Genomic DNA, 16878 nt, shown 5'->3' with positions numbered 1-16878 from the left:
CCAAGACCGGTCATCCTGAAAATGAGATCAAGATGGAGACTGGTAAACTGCTTAGCGCGGTGAAAAGGGATAGTGAGAGACATGCCTTTGGGTGGTTGAGCCGCTACGTTAAGAGTCCTTTGGAAATCAACGTCGCCATGAACTGAGCTGAAAGCAGTCCCCAGCCGCTGTCCATGGTTCTGAAATACAGTCTGTGCGCTTCACCAATCATAGGATTGGTCATGTGATTGATCAAGGTACTTTAGCTTCTGCTTCTACCTTTAAAGCTCCGTCCAGATGGAAAGGGACACACGTGACTTTATCTATGGGCAATAAATGAAGAAGCAGCAGCGCGTATTTATAGCCAGGCGTCCACAAAGGAATTGCCTTGATGTTCTTCAAGGGTTAAACATTTTTCATCCCAGGGACGATTCCTCGTCTCATTCCCTTTCCTGTAGCCTCAGTTTTCGCAGTTGTTTCACTTCAGTGCTATGAGTGCTGACATTGGTCCTGCCTACGTATACCGCCTGTAGACGACAAAAGGGTACTGAAGGAGGCATCGTTGTTGGCAGTGCGCTGAGTAACGCAAGCCGGCGCAGACCTATCCCTATAAAACGCCCACTGCTCGGCGTTGCTCTACAGCGGCCAGACATGTCGTGCCTGCTTGTGCTGCGACGCGCCGTGCCGCGGGGATCTTTCTCACGCGCGCTTCGCCGAGAGGATGTACACCTTGAGGGGATTTGATTTCTCGGCGGTCCGGCTTTCCTGAAGATGGATGCGTTCTGCTCTCCAGTACTTGGCCAAAGTGAGACGCGTTGATTCGCCGCACCTGGGAACGGCAGTGCGCCGCAACGCATGGGAAGGAATGTTTGAAAAGAGAGGTTAAAGTGGCAAAAGAAACCATACCCTGTGCAAAAGGGGAAGAGACTACAGTTTGTTGGAACTACGGCTTAGGAAGGAGCGCTAAGACTAAGGGGAAAGCTCTGGTTTACGCACTGAGCTGCCAACTCCGCGCTGGCTGGCTGATGAGGCAAGAGAGCCGTCGTTGCACTTGAGCCGGTGGAGTTTGGACCCATGGCACTTTTGAGGCGCTCTCTCCTTCTGGCTTTAGTGTCGATTTGAACGGGCTCCTCTATCCTCATCCGTGCGTTCTCAAATCGCCACGGCTTGTCGGATTAGGATCATTGGGATCAACTTCTTGGAGGGAAGGTAAACCGGCATATTTCTTGATTCTTTCGGTGTAGATGTTGGGGCGGGGGCGGTGTTGGGGTGGGGGGCAACTCCCAAGCTTTGCATTTATGCTTCACATTTCACGTGGATTCCTTGACTTGTGCTGGATCTCCAGGCGAAATCGCACGGCCGGTTGGTCGCTAATGGTGGAAGGACGAAGTTACTCGTGCTTGCACTGAAAAAAGCTGCGTCTCAAGGTGTGTTTAAACGCACCGGAATGCTGAGTAATGGTCAGCGATGCAGCTGCTGCTGCTGGAGCGAATTTAAGTTCCCAGCCTTGAGAAAGGATACGGGGAGTGTCTGGCTTGTTTGTCGATTAGAGCTTCTTCTGGGAAGCCTTAGTTCAGTACAGCGTGCTGGTCAATGCTCACTTCGATCTGCTACTGTGGTTGCATCTTAGCACTTAGTGTATTGAAGAAGATGTGGGAAAAGATGTGTCTCTTGGCCAGAGAATGGAGATCACGTTTCTTCTAGGATTTGAGCACGTTCACTAAAACTTTGCTCAGCTCTCAACTGTGTAGACTCGCGCAGATCAGTGAACAGTAAGTAGAGGGGTGTGCGTGACCAAGGAAGGGCACCGAGGCCAGGGTGGATGAACTGCCTTTGCAGGTCGAGACAGCACAGAATTAAAAAAAAAAATATATATATATATATATATAATTAGCCTACATATCTCATTCTGACGTCACAATCACATGAATATTTCCTGTGGTTATTTTCTGATGTGAAAATATGGGGATATTCCTATTGGGACATTTCCCTCTTCCTGATACGGCACCTGCCTGGCTCCCTCTTTGTTTCGAAGAGTGTGTGTATCTGTGTGTGTGTGTGTGTGGGGGGGTGGTTTGAATGTCAGGCTGCAGTGCTAAAAATGTCTTATTTTTCGCCACAGGTAGGGGGCCTTGGTGTGCCTGCAGTCGCGCGTGTCTGCTCTGGCTCGTTTCAGGAGCCTTGAAACTGAAATCCTCTGAAAGGTGCAGGTGGTTATTTGATGACCGATCATTCCTTCCTTGTTACTCCCAGCAAAGCAGATTTCTCCTCTTTAGTCCCTCGTCAGGGTTGGGGTGTTTTGGTGGTGAGATTAACTACATGCCCTGTCTGTAAACAGAGTCGTTAAGAGCTTAATGGTCCCTGTTTCTCCCCCTTTGTAACATAATGAGTAGAATAGTTACTTCAATTTACAAGGCATATAAGACACCAATGTCAGAAGAAATTGTACAGGTTTGGTCATCATGGCACAAACAATAAAAATGTGCAGTCAAATGTATAGTTTGTGTGATGCCTTGGAAATAACTATGGTTGTAAACAAAATGTGTTCCTGTAAAGAGTAAAGAACATCAGCATAACATAAAGCCTTTTTAGAGAGTAAAAAAAAAAAAGTAAATATTTTCTATCGCCCTATCAAGGTGGTATGGTAAGGTGGCACAGACAGCAGCTATCAGCATAGCAGGCCCATTTATTTCAGTGCTGCATTGACTTGGCATACTGTGAAAATCCATTCATTTAACCACAAGTGGTGGTTTGGGTGGGCTGTCTGGTCTTTCATCAGCAAAGATGTGAACGTTACCACTATTTTCTACATCTTATCATGCTGCACCCGAGTGCCTTCTGAAGTGGAAAGTGATTTTGGATTAGATTGACTTGAAAGACTACACACTGTTTTTAGTCAGTGTTTCTAGAGCTTTTGCGGGTGTCAAATGAACAGCAGAAACACTCACAGGGCTGCAAATGGTGCACTCGAGAAGTTATTAAGTAAATATTGAACTTAATGAAAGAGTTTACCAGAATTCAGAGTTGTAGTAGATCAAGCCACTCCGGTATGACTCCTGGTTTAAAACACTAGCAGACTTTATCAGCTATAGTTTGTGCCGTATGAATTATCAGTCAGTTGTGTGGTAGCAAAATGTGTGCATTGACACTGCAGTTTATTTATATGTCAGATATCTATAGACTTATATATCTATATTTGTCTGATGTACACTTATAAAACCACTAGGCAAGTCTAGTTTTGCTGGACCGCCATTAGCTGCATGGTGTCACACAAATGTTAGACACTTTTGAAAAGGAATATACTATATATAAATATATAAATGCATTACTACTGCTGGTGGTCATAACAATAATATGATAAATATTATGATTATGAATAGATAGGATGTTTACTAAACAAAAGTTTCTTACATTTAAAACAGTAGAATTACATAGATCTCTTACTGTACTAGCAGCAGTGTCCTTTCTAAAATGGGTGTAGATGTCAACTGTGCAAATAGCATCTCTTGTTGGCAAATGAGATCAGACCAGTCCTCTAAATCTGTATATATTCTATGTTTTAAATAGTCATTTCATAATTAATAGTCATGCTGTGTCTACTGATATATCATGAATGAATCATTGAGGAAAAGTTTTGCAAGTTCTTTTGCTAGCTGCTAGCATTAATGATTTAAAAAATTAATATATGTAAATATATGTGATAAATAAAGATCAAAATACTATTCCAATTTTGGAACAGTACTCAGAGCACTTTTTACTGGTCATGACCTAGCGCTTGGTGACTGCCCACTTGCAACAGTAAAGAACATGCTAAGTAACACTGCTTATAGTGCATTGTGTGAACATTTCCAACTGGCAAGCTCAAATATGCACACAGTACTCGCTGCTGTGTTAATGCACCCATTATTACAGCGCTTTTTTTTTTACAAAACCCATGACATGTTTCATTGAATGTGTTTCTGAGGCGTACTGAGCAGGCCAAAGGGTTGTTTCTTATGGAGCAATGCCATTGGGGGGAAAGAATCTCCTGAGAATATTTCAGAGTTTGTTAAAACTAACCACTAAAAGGTTCTCAAAGGAACTAAATGTGTTTTGTTCTCTGGTATCTTATAGCCTAATAATACAGAAATATTAAAATCTTAATCTTAAAATCTTAAAATGTGTTAGAAACTACACTACATGTCCAGGAGTATCCAGACACCCCTTACAATGTACATAGTAATAGTAGTTACAGAATAGTTTATAAGGCTTAGATTTAATAAATTAGTGAAGAGCATGTAGTAGTTTTAGGTGTTAAACTGAGTCAACAGGAAGTAAAAGGATATCAGTGACAGAGAAGAATGCTGTTGGTTAGCAAATTGCATCTGCATTGCAGCTGCATTTGTAGAAGCCATGCTGTTGTAGCTTAAAAGGAAAACATAAAGCACCTAGTCTGTGATACAAGATGCCACCTTTAGGTCATTTTGTAGTCTGGTTGTAAATGTGGCTTGTTGCAAATTTCAGGCAGGCTTAGGGCAAATTCCTTTTTCATATCCATTACTCCTCAGGCTTATCTGACAGAAGTAGAGGAAAAACTCTCTGCACAGCAATTCAATGCGATTACAGTTCTTTAGAAAATTATTCAGGGCACCATGAAATCTCACATTTCACAACATATTTAGAACTGATTATTTGGATATGATTTAGAACTAGTTTAAAAACTACAGTGACTTGCAGAGGTGAGTGGGGTAGTGTACTTCGTAGTACATCCAGCATCAGCATAGGAAGTAAAGTTGAGCTTTGACTAAAGTTCCAAAGCTTGAGATGTGCCAATCTGGGTTACCACCTTAGCCCTGTAAAGTTCTCGGGTGCTTTACCTTTAGCTCGATTTTTGTTGGACGCACTCACTCGCTTTTGTTTAGCTGGTTGACTATTCTCTACAAGACAGCTTTATTAGACAGACAGACCACACACAGTGCAGGTAGGCAACCCTTAGCACTGGAGACCACCAAGGTTGTGCCACTCACTGTATAAGTATGACTACATGCCCACGTCTAGCTCTACCACCATTGTCAAGTTTGCTGATGACAATGTTGTGGTGGGCCTACCTGGCGGAGAATAAACACCTAGAGAACTTGTGCCAGGATAACAATCTCCTCCTCAAAGTTAGCAAGACTAATGAGCTGATAGTGGTCTACAGCAAGAAGCAGGAGAGGACAAGTTCAAGTACCTTGGAGTTGACATCTCGCAGGATTTGTCGTGGTCTTGCCACATTAACTCCCTGGTAAAGAAGGCTTGTCGGCATCTCTACCATCTTAGACTCCCAAGGGACTTCAGACTGCCCCCCTGTGTTACTCCAGAGCTTCTCCTGCACTGTCAAAGGCATCCTGACGGAGAATATCACAGCCTGGTTTGGGAACAGCACCAAGCAGGACAGACAGGCTCTCCAGAGGGTGGTGTATTCAGCTGAGCGCATCATTCGGACCAAGCTCCCTGACCTGCAGACCATCTACAGCGAGCGGTGCTGGACCAAGGTCAGGAAGATTGTAAAGGACCTCAGCCTCCAATCAACGGACTTTTCTCCTGCTTTTGCTCCCTGAAGGCAGACACACAGAGGATGAGAAGGAGTTTCTTCACACAAGCCATTCAGACCCTTAACTTGGACTGTGGCTAAATATATAGGCTGTTGACTACAGCACAGGAATTTTCACGGAACATAATCACTTATTATTATAATAATTACTACCAACAACATTATTATTTTATTATTAAATAATAATGTTTAGATTATTGCACATCTAGTGTGTCCACTTGTTGCACTTGACAACTCATCCCTGCATTATACATTTTTTTTTGTGTAAATTTAGTATTTGCTATTTATATTATTATATATTTGTTTTATTTGTATTTTATATTTCTGTAAATATAGTGTTATAAATTAAATTAAACTAAAACTAAATTAAGTATATCTTATTTAACAAAGCTGGATCTTCTCTGATTATCATATGATACATTTTTTTGAATTTATATTCTATCCTATTCTATTTATATTCTATCCTATTCTATCATGTGAGCAGACAGTTGTCAAAGCGTTTCACGTTTCATAACTATGTATGAAACAAATCAAATGTTGAGCATGAACAGTTTAGCACATGAATATTTTAGCACATTAGGCCACCTACATGTTCTGTTCTTCAGGATACAATAAATGCAAATAAACTGAATAACTGAATAAAATAAAAATAAAAAAGTCAAATATAAATTAAATGCAATCAAATTTATTTGGATAGCACGTTATACAACTGGCATTCTCACAAAGCAGCTTCACAGAATCAGTAATCAGTAAGAGGACAAGAGATCAAAAAGACATAAAACTTAAGACCCCCAGTGAGCAAGCCAAAGGTGACAGTGGCAAGAAGAAGAAAAAAACAGCGCTAAAGGAAGAAACCTTGGGAGGAACCCAGGCTCACAAGGAGGACCCATCCTCTTCTGACCAAAACTACTTATAAATTATTGATAAGAAGTCACCATGCCACCACATAAGATCATAATATAAAAATGTAAAAATGGTGGTAATTATAATAGTTTATTATTAAGTCTATGTAGATTTTAACATGGTCATTAGGCAAGTAGCAGTGGAAGGAGGTTGGGCAGCTAGTATGACTTGGGGTAGCTAGTCAGCTAGTCAGCTAGACATGGGGGTGCAAGTCTGATGGGTGGCAGCCGGTCTGACGCAGGTAAAGGGGACCCCAGGGGTCTTCTGGTTCATTACATGGTACTGGTAATGTCATAGATATCTTCTCCAATCTGTCCATTGCTATCCAATGTGGACATCTGTTAGCAGATATAACAGAACTGGTTGTTAGCATTCTCCTCCAAGTGTGTTTGGTTGTCCAATAATGTTGGTTTAGCAGTAGTTCAAAAAGATGCAGTGGCTGGCTTTCTGTGACTCAGAGAAAGCACTTGCGTCCTTTACCCTTCCAGCACTGGTAGCACCAATTTTATGTTGAGTCATGGATAGTTGGTGGGAATTGGAAATGAAATTGGGAGGAAAATTGAAAGAAACAAAAGTATTAGAATATGAAAATAATCAGAAAAGTGCCAGGCAGCTTTGCTGTAGTTCATTGTAACTGAGTAAGTGAGCTATCCACACTGCAGTGGAATATAAAAACAACATGTATAATTTAGTTTTTTTTTTTTATTTTGGATTTGTTTTTGTTAGAAAACTATCTATCTAAATATCTATCTTTCTATTCTAATTTCTATTCCAATATCAATGTAATTGAATTGCTCTCTGTAGACTGAGGACTGATGACAGTCCATCAGTTCACCCCTACCCCCCACACAAAAGCACAGAAACAGGTTGACCCCGGAGCACTTGGTAGGAGATTTCAGGATTTCAGGTTTGCTTTTTCCTTGTTCCCTTAGTCTGTCATCCATCATGCACTTCACAACCTGCCAACACATCCACACAAGGAATCTGACAATGTGCACCTTTCTCGAGATGTTACAGTTCTGCTGACCTTTTCAAACAGACTGTCATATTTTGTGGCACGTAGTGCAATCACATACTCCAGTCTGAGGCAAGGGGGTGGGGAGAGAGACTGCAGTGGTGTAAAGTGGTACTTACAGATGATTGGGGTGAGAGAGAGAGAGAGAAAGAGAGAGAGAGAGAAAGAGAGAAAGAGGAAGAGAGAATAAAAAAGAAAGGAAGACCCTCCTCTTGGGGTGTGGAGTTGTGTATTAACGAGAGCCAGTGATGAGTGGGGTCTGTAATTACTCTTAGACCTCCGTCACAGCACAGCTGCTGAAGCTTGCCACTAATTGCACTGCTATATTAGCCTGTGTGTACTACGTGCAGCTAGGGGTGGGGGTGTCCCAGTACAAAAGTAATAAAGTTTTCCCATGATATAAATTCTGGAATGCTGTGAATACTGTGATAAGCAAGAAGACTTTAAGCTTTGGCACAAATTGTTGAGAGACCACAAGTTCAAGCTACGGCTTTGAGAGTCCAAAATAATTTAACTGGGTTGGATGGCTTTCTCTTTCCCAAATACGTGTCTGTTAACTGACTTCACTTGTCTCAGAGGAAGCAAGATCCTACACCAAACAGGTTTCTGAGGCCATTTGTGATCTGATCAGTAACACTTGTGTTATAATCTGTCGCTAAACATTTATATGTTTGCAGTGAAGCATACAGAAAAAAGGAAAGGGTTGAGATATGCAGATCTGATGGCTGAGGTGAGAGTGTGTGGGTAGCCAGCATATATTAGACCAGTAGAGACCAATGTTAGGGGTTTTGCTATGTCTTTGCTGGTTGAATTCATTGAAACACTGACGAAGGGAGATGCCTACCTGATGACCCCTGTGACGAGCTGTAGTAGGAGTAATGTAGTGGGTAATTACAGTATAGGTGAAAGGATGTGTAACCTTCACCCATCTTTTCATCTTTCTATATTATTTCACTGCGAACAGCTAAATGTTTAACAGATGATAACAGAAGTGTTGCTGATCAGATCACAAATGGCACAGAAACCTTAACTGGTTGGTGTTTGATCTTATCTTCCTGTATTATTTCACTGCAAACTGCTAAATGTTCAACTCAGATGATAACGGAAATATTGCTGATCGGATCATAATGGCCACAGCAACATAGAAAAATGAGAGAGATAATAATGGAAGTGGGTTTAATTGAGCAAAATACTGACAAAGGGAGGTGCCTACCTGATAAAGCTTACAATGTAGTGAGGTGACAAGAGGATGGGAGATGGGAATAGGCTGGGCCCTATATGTAACAGTTGTTAGGTGCAGGACTTTATCATCTTCCTGTATTATTTCACATGACAAGGCACATCAGATAAGTAAGCGGTTACTTATGTTCATTTGATTTTTCACCAAACCATGGGGGTTTTCTATGTTATATAGACAGTAATATTACAGTAGAAATGGCTCAAAAAGTCAATTAAAAGCTAGTTTTTATTTTAGATTGTTAAAAAAACATGTCGCATCAGTTAAAAACACCTAAATCAGACTGTGATACATGGCAAAAATATTTTCTAATTCAGTACAATAATCAGCTTTATCCTATGCACAGCTAGTCCTACCATGCCTCCCTACCCCCTTCCCCAAGTGCTCCACTCCACCGGTCACCCCTCCATAAGCACACTTGGCTCTTTTTAACGCGACACTCTGCTGTTGACTTTCAGCAATGGAGCCCCCAATCAGCAGGCGTGTAATTTTCCAATTGATGCATAACTATTAGAAAGTGGGAGTGCGCTCTGAAGTGTGATGTGAGCCAACCCCAACCCCCCCACCTGCATACACACACAGTGGGATGCATAAGCCAAGTGAAGAGGAGACAGAAGACGGTAGAAATGCACATCGATAGTCTGTTTGAGCATTGGCAAGCGATGGCAATTGGATAAGTGTGAGGACATTGCGCAAGCCCACTGGCCTTTCAGGTTAATGTGTTTAGCCCAAGGTTTTGTCACAGCAGTCACTATGCCTTTATTCATTTCACATTTGGAGCACCATGCAGATTTACTGAGTCATGCTCCAAAAGGGTATTAGTAAAAGTAATTTGACTGCAGTAAACCATTTTTGCACAGTGTCCCTTTAAAATGACAGTTTCACTACCACCATCTCAATGTGTTTTCTTGACCACTGTATTCAAAGCAGAGAATGCTATTACGAGTATTCAGCAAAGTTTTTAAAAAGGTTCCAGGAGGGTTAGCCAGTATCATTACAGAACTAATATTCCAGGAATGTGCTGAAAATTTGTGATGTAATATTGCTTTGCATTATAATGTTATTAGAACATTTCTCACACAGTAGTCATAGAGAAACATAAACCTTATGGCAATGTTTAAAGCAACATTCCCAAAACTGTACACTTTGTAAGTCGCTCTGGATAAGAGCGTCTGCTAAATGCCGTAAATGTAAATGTAAATGTAAAACTGGAAATGAAAAACATCAATACAATGGATTAAATAATTACACATATTTAATAAATGTGTCTTAAAATGTCATTTGTGACTAAAAAAATTAATAATTAATAATTAATAATTTCTTTGAACATAGTATTAAATATATTCTGAATTCTGTTTAGTTTAGTTAGATTTATTTTTTAAATATACCCACCACATTTAAAAAATCGTTTTCCAATTTAAAACAAGCACATTAAAAAAGTTAAATAAAAATGCTCTAAGAATGTCCTCTTGAAAGACCATTTAAGAACCAAAAGCCCTCACATTCAGAAAACTAAAAATATTAGCTGGATAGTAGTCTGTATACTGTAGCAAAAGAGATGCCCATGCAAGGATTTTGTGTTTAACCTACAGTCATCTATAAGTTATTTAATATTATTAGAGAAAATTTCACCTAATATTGCATCTGAAGGTGATGGTTAATTGTAGTGATTTTGCAATTTTGCAAATTGTTGATTCCAAAACTATTCAAGAAAGTATGTAACAGTGTAAGCTATCAGGTATCAGAGCATCATGGAAAACAAGCCATTGATTGATTGACACAGTACAAAGACAATTAATACAAAATATGCAAATATGTGCATGTGCATATGTGGGCATGAAGTGATTGCTGTGCATGAAGTTAGTGCTAGGTGATTATGGTCCAAACTAAGTTACTATACTAATAGTAAAATGGAATAAATATGTATAGCAGCGATGTATTGAGCATGTAAATGAAAGTAAAACAAGGAGTTCAGGAGTGCATCCTGGGGTAGACCAGTCTGGTATTATAGCAGCAACACGTATGTAAACAAGGTGCACAGCGCAGGTATAATTATAGCAGCTATTGTTCGGATGGAGAGAACAGTACACAGCTTATGTACGGAGAGGGAGTTCCACTAAAGTGCAAAGAGCATACAATCCCTGAGCTAGTGTAGCTCAGCATGGTTATGATGAGTGAACTGGAAGGATCAGAGTAATCCGAGAAGAAGCTAAGCTAAGTGACCTCAGACGACAAAAAGTTTGTGAGACTTTCACAGTGACATTCTTATTTACCAGTTTTGTGGGCAAATGAAGGCATTTTTATTGACGATAAAGCTTCAAATCACACTATTACTGCTGCCATTTCAGTGCCAGGGATCATCTCAAATGTACCAGATGAAATTATTTGGACACTGGTGGACTAGAAATTGCATATGTGGCTTCAACGATGCCAAAAAAGAGAAAGCAACCAAGAAAAGTAAACAGTATGTTTAATTGTAGCTACACATTTATTTATCCATGGCTTCACCTTGCTGTCTTTGTGCATTTTTTCCCTTAAAACATATTTTTCAGTCTCTTACATTTTACATATTCCTGCTTTGCTCGAAGCCTCTCTATCGATCTGGGGCTTCGGGCTGTCAAATTGCAGGCAAAGCCTTTTCTAATTCATTCTGGAGTTTCCTGCTGGGGAACAGATCCAGCTCTGTGGGACACCATCACTGTCTATATGGCCTTTGAAGGATGACTGAACCCCACTGTCTCTCTGTGTCTGTACCTAGGTGGGTGAATGTCACTGGTACTGAGACCTTTTAGAGTCCGCCCGCTACAGTCTCATCTACTGCTGCCTGAGTGACGCTGGGTCTTTAAACCACTATTGCTACACTGCAGACTCAGTCTGTGATAAGATGTTAAATATAGATTAGCAAAACTAGTGTTAACTTTGCCAGCGAAGGTATATTGCAAATGTTAGTTAATGAAGTTTTTAACAGATGGATATCTATATCTCACATCATCATAATCCAGAATAGATAATAACATGGCAGCATTATTCATTATGACCTCTGACCTGACAGTATTCAGCCTATGTGTTTGAGAGCATCCAAGGTGAGGTTTTAGACAACTGGCAAGGCCTGGACATCAACTGCTGCTGCTTGAGCATTGAGTGGCTTCAGTTTCTCAGACGAATCATTATTTTTAAAATGTCTTTATTCTATTGCTGTGGCTGATAGCAAATGATTTTTGAAGAACTATTGACACGACATTCTGCTGCCTGCCTCAATAGTCTACTATCTGCTGTTAACTAGACAGGTAGATAATTAGTTGGGTTGTGGTCAACTGTATGTCAGCGCATCATTAGCTTGCTTACAAGACAAGCAACAAAAGGCCCAAAGTTAATTCCTGGCATTTGCATATGTAGTGTGGAATTATCAGTGCTAGTACATCTTGCCCTCATTAGGAAAATTAGGAAAGCATGATAAGCGTCAAAAACACAGGTAGGTCACAGTTTAGAAAAAAGATTCAGTAGACTACTACCCAGGCTCATTTGTTTTGATGTTTCTGATAGCATCAGCAGGATGAGCTTACAGCAAGATCATGACTCAACATAAAGCAACTGTGGATCTCTCTAGGGTGAAAAAACTAAACAACTAAAATGTTCTTGACTAGCTAGGTCACCAAGTCAATCATCCAACTTAAACCCATTTACAAAGCATGAATTTCACTCACCAAAGAAAAGACTGAGGGCAAAATGCCCCTGAAACAAGCGGCATCTGAAAACGGCTGCATTACAGGCCTGGCAGAGCATCAGCAAGGAAGACATCCAGCGTCTGGTAGTGTCTGTGGTTTACAGCCTTCAGGCAGTCATCCACTGGAAAGGATTTGCAACCACGTACCAAACACGATTATTCTATTTAAGATGATGTTAATTTGTCAAATTACATATGGTCTTCCCGAAATGGCAAGACAGTGCATAAAAAGGGTTATGATTCCTCTGTGGTTTATAGAGGTATAAATGTATAGGTATAAATAACATTGAGTTAAAGATGGTATTGTGAACCTTAACCTCACAATCATTGTTTCATTTCAAATCCAAGGCCTGCAGTGGGACTGAGGATTGTATCAGGGCCTCTGTGTTGTTTTTGGACACTGTTTTGATAAATGTTATTTTAATGAGACACTTATGTGTCATAAGCTTCATTAACAGCATGTATTTAAATTAGTAGTTAATGATACATTTCAAACAGAACATAAATCATTTTTTTTCTATTTGGTTTTGGCAATGTAGCAATAATAGTGTGCATTTTGTGGCAAGTTAGGTCTAAGCCTAAGCCTAGAAAGACAGACAGGCAGACAGCAATTTTTAAATGCTACCACCCCCATGCTTCATATTTAGAGTGGAGTTTGTTGAGGAATGGGCAGTGTTATGGTTGCATCCCATGTAGCATTTAGAATTTTGTTGAAAATATAAAAACTTTTTTTTATCCCACATTTTAGCTGGGATGTTATCGTCCCTCCAGTATTGTTGGTGTTTTCTGACAATCTCACATGCAGGTGCACATTCACTCCAGTCTCAGCCACTGAACTGTGGGACTCTTTCAAAGTGATTGTTGGCCTCTATGTAGCCTTCCTTATGAGTCTCTTTTTTGTTAAGATTTAAGAGAAAGCCTTGTCTATGCTGTGCCTTTATGGTATCATTAAGCTTCCTGACATAATTTCCTTACAGTTGATTAAGCAGTATTCACCGGTATATCCAGACACCTTGTGCACGTCTATAACTTTATCTCTAATTTCCTTAGAATGAGCGCTGAATAAGGCAAAAGCAAGGCAAAAGCTGGTCACAGGGGGCACAGGTGTATTATACGCATTTACCATTTCAGCTGAGATAATGGCAGAATAACAACACCAGAGTAATGGTAGTTACAGACTGCCAGCTCTGCGCTGTTTCTGCTGTTGCGTAGCTGCTGTGCAGAGAGAAGAGTGTGTTTATCAAGCTTCCTCTTCTGACACTAGAGGATCAGGCTGCACTCTCAGTGGTGATGGACTCAATCAACCATGACCCTCCGCTACACAGGACAGGCACACACACGCTAGCCTTCTACCACCACTCACCCGCCCACCCCCCATCTCTCTCTTTCTCTGTGCTCATGTATCTCCCAGGCTGAGTCTTGCTTCGTTCTGCTCCAAACTGTATAAATAGAAACCTTCTCAGTAGCCATCTGCTTACTGCAGTGGCGTGAGATTATGGAATCTATACACACGTTCAGCATCACTGATTCACATATGGGTCAAACCTATTTATGCACATATATGTCTGTCCAGATGTTTGCTTTTTAAGGGATGAGGAAGGGGATGTGTTCCTATGCTATGGCTTAACAGATGTAAAACAATTAATTTGTGTGTGCTAAGATATGACTCCATTTCTTGTCATGATATATGTATGTACACCGATTACAATCAAGTGAAGTGAATTTACTGTTTTGATACACTAATACCTTTTACATCACATAGTGATGTGTTAAAAGCAGGGAAAATGGCCAAGCATTAGAAATTGAGTATCTTTGACAAAGGCCGAACTGTGATGGGTAGACGACTGGATCAAAACATCAGGGTTTTTTTCTGGTTTCTTGGTGTTTAGTACCAAAAGTATTAAAAGTAGTATCAAAAGTGCACCAAGGAAGGACAACCACTTCACTGCTAACTGCTATTCTGGCACAGGACACCTTTAGAGGTCTTGTGGAGTCTATGATAGGTGTTTTTAATGGTATGGCTGATTTATGTAAATGTGTGTTTTTAGGGTGGGTGGTGTGCGCTGGGGGAGGGTGGTCATATGATGGAGCTACTACCTTTAACTCCACAAGAGGTCTGTTCTATGGCTGGCTTACTGGAGCATAAAAACAAAACAACAGCATGCTTAAAGAGCAATTTAATATCAATGTACAAAGGAAAGGAGCACTGCAGCAAGCGACGCTGGATAAAGACGAGATTCTAGAAGAAGGAGGGTCTTTAATCGTATCTTGTCTGGCCTGATGACTTAATACTAATCATACAATTTAATGCAAGATTAAGCACACGCACGGCTGCTGAAATATCTCATTTCTTAGTGGAACGTTTCCCAGGACAGTCTAAAATCTCCCTCTGTATTTGGTGCCCCTAAAACCCTGCTCCTTCTGGCCTCACTGGGATTACCGGCAAACAGCTGCAGCCAAAGCTCAAGCCAGAGTGCAGCAAAAGTACTTAAATCAAGAACAATTTTGCTATGATACTGTGATGGTGTGTATCTAATGGCCCCTGGGGTGGAGCTTGGCTTTCCAGTATGAGGTTGCAGACAAGAGAGCATGGGCTATATGCATGCTGCAGAAACTGGATATGGTAACCAAATACATAAAAGTACATATGTGAGCCCAGTGAAAATATGAGCTATCATGCAAAAACGCTCAATACCTGTGTTAAAAGTACCTTTTACCGGTAGCTGCTTTCATCTGATGCTTGTCTCTCAAGAGTTAGATAGCCAAGACGTTGTAGGCTTCTAGCTAAGCTGATGATTTTCCTTAGATAGCCTACCCTGTAAAATATTGAGTATACTTTTTAAATATTTAAGTGTAATTTCGGTATATTTTAATTTTGGCACTGTCCAAATACAAATCTTCATTTTTCTTTCTATCGGTGTGTATAAAGTGTGTTGTTATCATAACCAGTTGTGTTGTGATTGGAACTGCTTAGTGGTGACATGAGGGGTACTGTTCAACATTATTATTTTACTAATAATATTACTGTATTCTAGGCTTACCTGTACAGTCAGCACTGAATCTCTGCTTTAGAAAAAACTTGTGCCTGCATATATGTTCTGGGTGTGGTGAAAATGTAATATCTGTGTTGCTCCTCCAGACATGCACATTTCACTCAGCACTGCCTGATGCACCTGGTCGGGCTCACTCTCCCTGGAGAACTTTCTAAGTCATGACACAAAGATCATGGAGCTGCTATTGTGTGCCTGGAATTGCTCTGTAAGGAGAAATCCTGAGGAAATGTCAACTATAATGATCTGCATTGTAGCTTTAGAATTGGTGCGAGAAAGCCATTCAACACTCAGTTTCATTAGAAAAGGAAAAGTAAGCCGGTAGGGTCAATGTGCAATGTGGATAGTGTTAATCACTAAACACCAATCATTTACTGAGTAGTCTGGTATTTTCTTATATTACATTTGTTGCCTGTCTTTGACCTTTGCCAGGTGCAATCATAACGGGTGTAGCCCAGCTTAGTTTCTTAGTCACATCACTCAGTGCTAGGGTGCACCTTGATGTTTCTAGTCAGTCATGGCATTTACATTGCGGCAGAATTGTAGCAGCATTACTCTGATGGAGATGAGCAGAAGGATTCTTTGCCTTTAGCTGAGGTAATTCAGGGCAAACTGAAGCTTTTACAGGATGAAACGGGCTGATTCGCAAGTGGCTCTCACTGCTACTTTGAAAAGCAAATCCATAAATATTAATTTAGCAATTTCGGAAAGTGCGTATCGCTTCGTGTGTTTAGCGGCGCCAATGTGAGGCTTTATTTGGGAGTTAATAAACGACCAGCACATGTTATAATTTTCTCAGTTTGGAGTGCCTATTAAGGAAGCAACCTCTCTTTGCAGGAATGATTCAATTTCTTGAGCTTAAATTAGCTAGAACAAAGTTGATGCTAAATTTAAAAGAATACATGCACTCATTCGGAATGACCTTTTAATTCAATGCCAGAAGCGCTGTGCTATGAATTGCCTGTAGCCAGTTTACATAGTCACACTGTTCAAAGCAATGTGCACAAAAATGTGTTAATGGATACAAAACATGTTAATAGAACATGAAGCCCTGCTTATGAAACAACGCTTTTTAACAGTAATGATTCCAGTAATTATATTTTATATCAAATTATAGATTTATATATATTTTATATATTGTATACATATTTTCTTATATGACATTTGTGGCCTGCTTTTGACTTTAGTCAGTTATGTTGTATGTGGTGCAGTCATAATGAGTGTAGAACAGCTTAGTTTCATAGCCACATCACTCGTCAGTCTAGTCAGTCATTTACATTGCAGAAGAATTGCAGCAGCATTACTTTGATGGAGACAAGCAGAAGGACCCTGTGTCGCCAGCTGAGGTAATTCAGCCTGAGCTGAAGCTTTCACAGGATGAAACATGCTGATTTGCAC

At 40.4% G+C, this 16878-nt stretch overlaps 1 protein-coding gene across 1 annotated transcript in view; it reads left to right on the top strand.

Moving 5' to 3' along the window:
* The first annotated feature begins 326 nt into the window (after window positions 1–326).
* Window positions 327–16878, top strand: part of LOC140564994 (leucine-rich repeat and fibronectin type III domain-containing protein 1-like protein) — a 125966-nt gene continuing 109414 nt past the window's right edge. The window contains exon 1 of the mRNA XM_072690714.1: window positions 327–1188. The gene's annotated coding sequence lies outside the window, so the exon portion shown is untranslated. The remainder of the gene's footprint in view (window positions 1189–16878) is intronic.

This window comes from Salminus brasiliensis, chromosome 11, assembly GCF_030463535.1.
Source record: "Salminus brasiliensis chromosome 11, fSalBra1.hap2, whole genome shotgun sequence".
Classification (NCBI taxonomy): domain Eukaryota; kingdom Metazoa; phylum Chordata; class Actinopteri; order Characiformes; family Bryconidae; genus Salminus; species Salminus brasiliensis.
The sequence above is the reverse complement of the archived record's forward strand: the minus strand, read 5'-3'. Positions and strand labels throughout refer to the sequence as shown.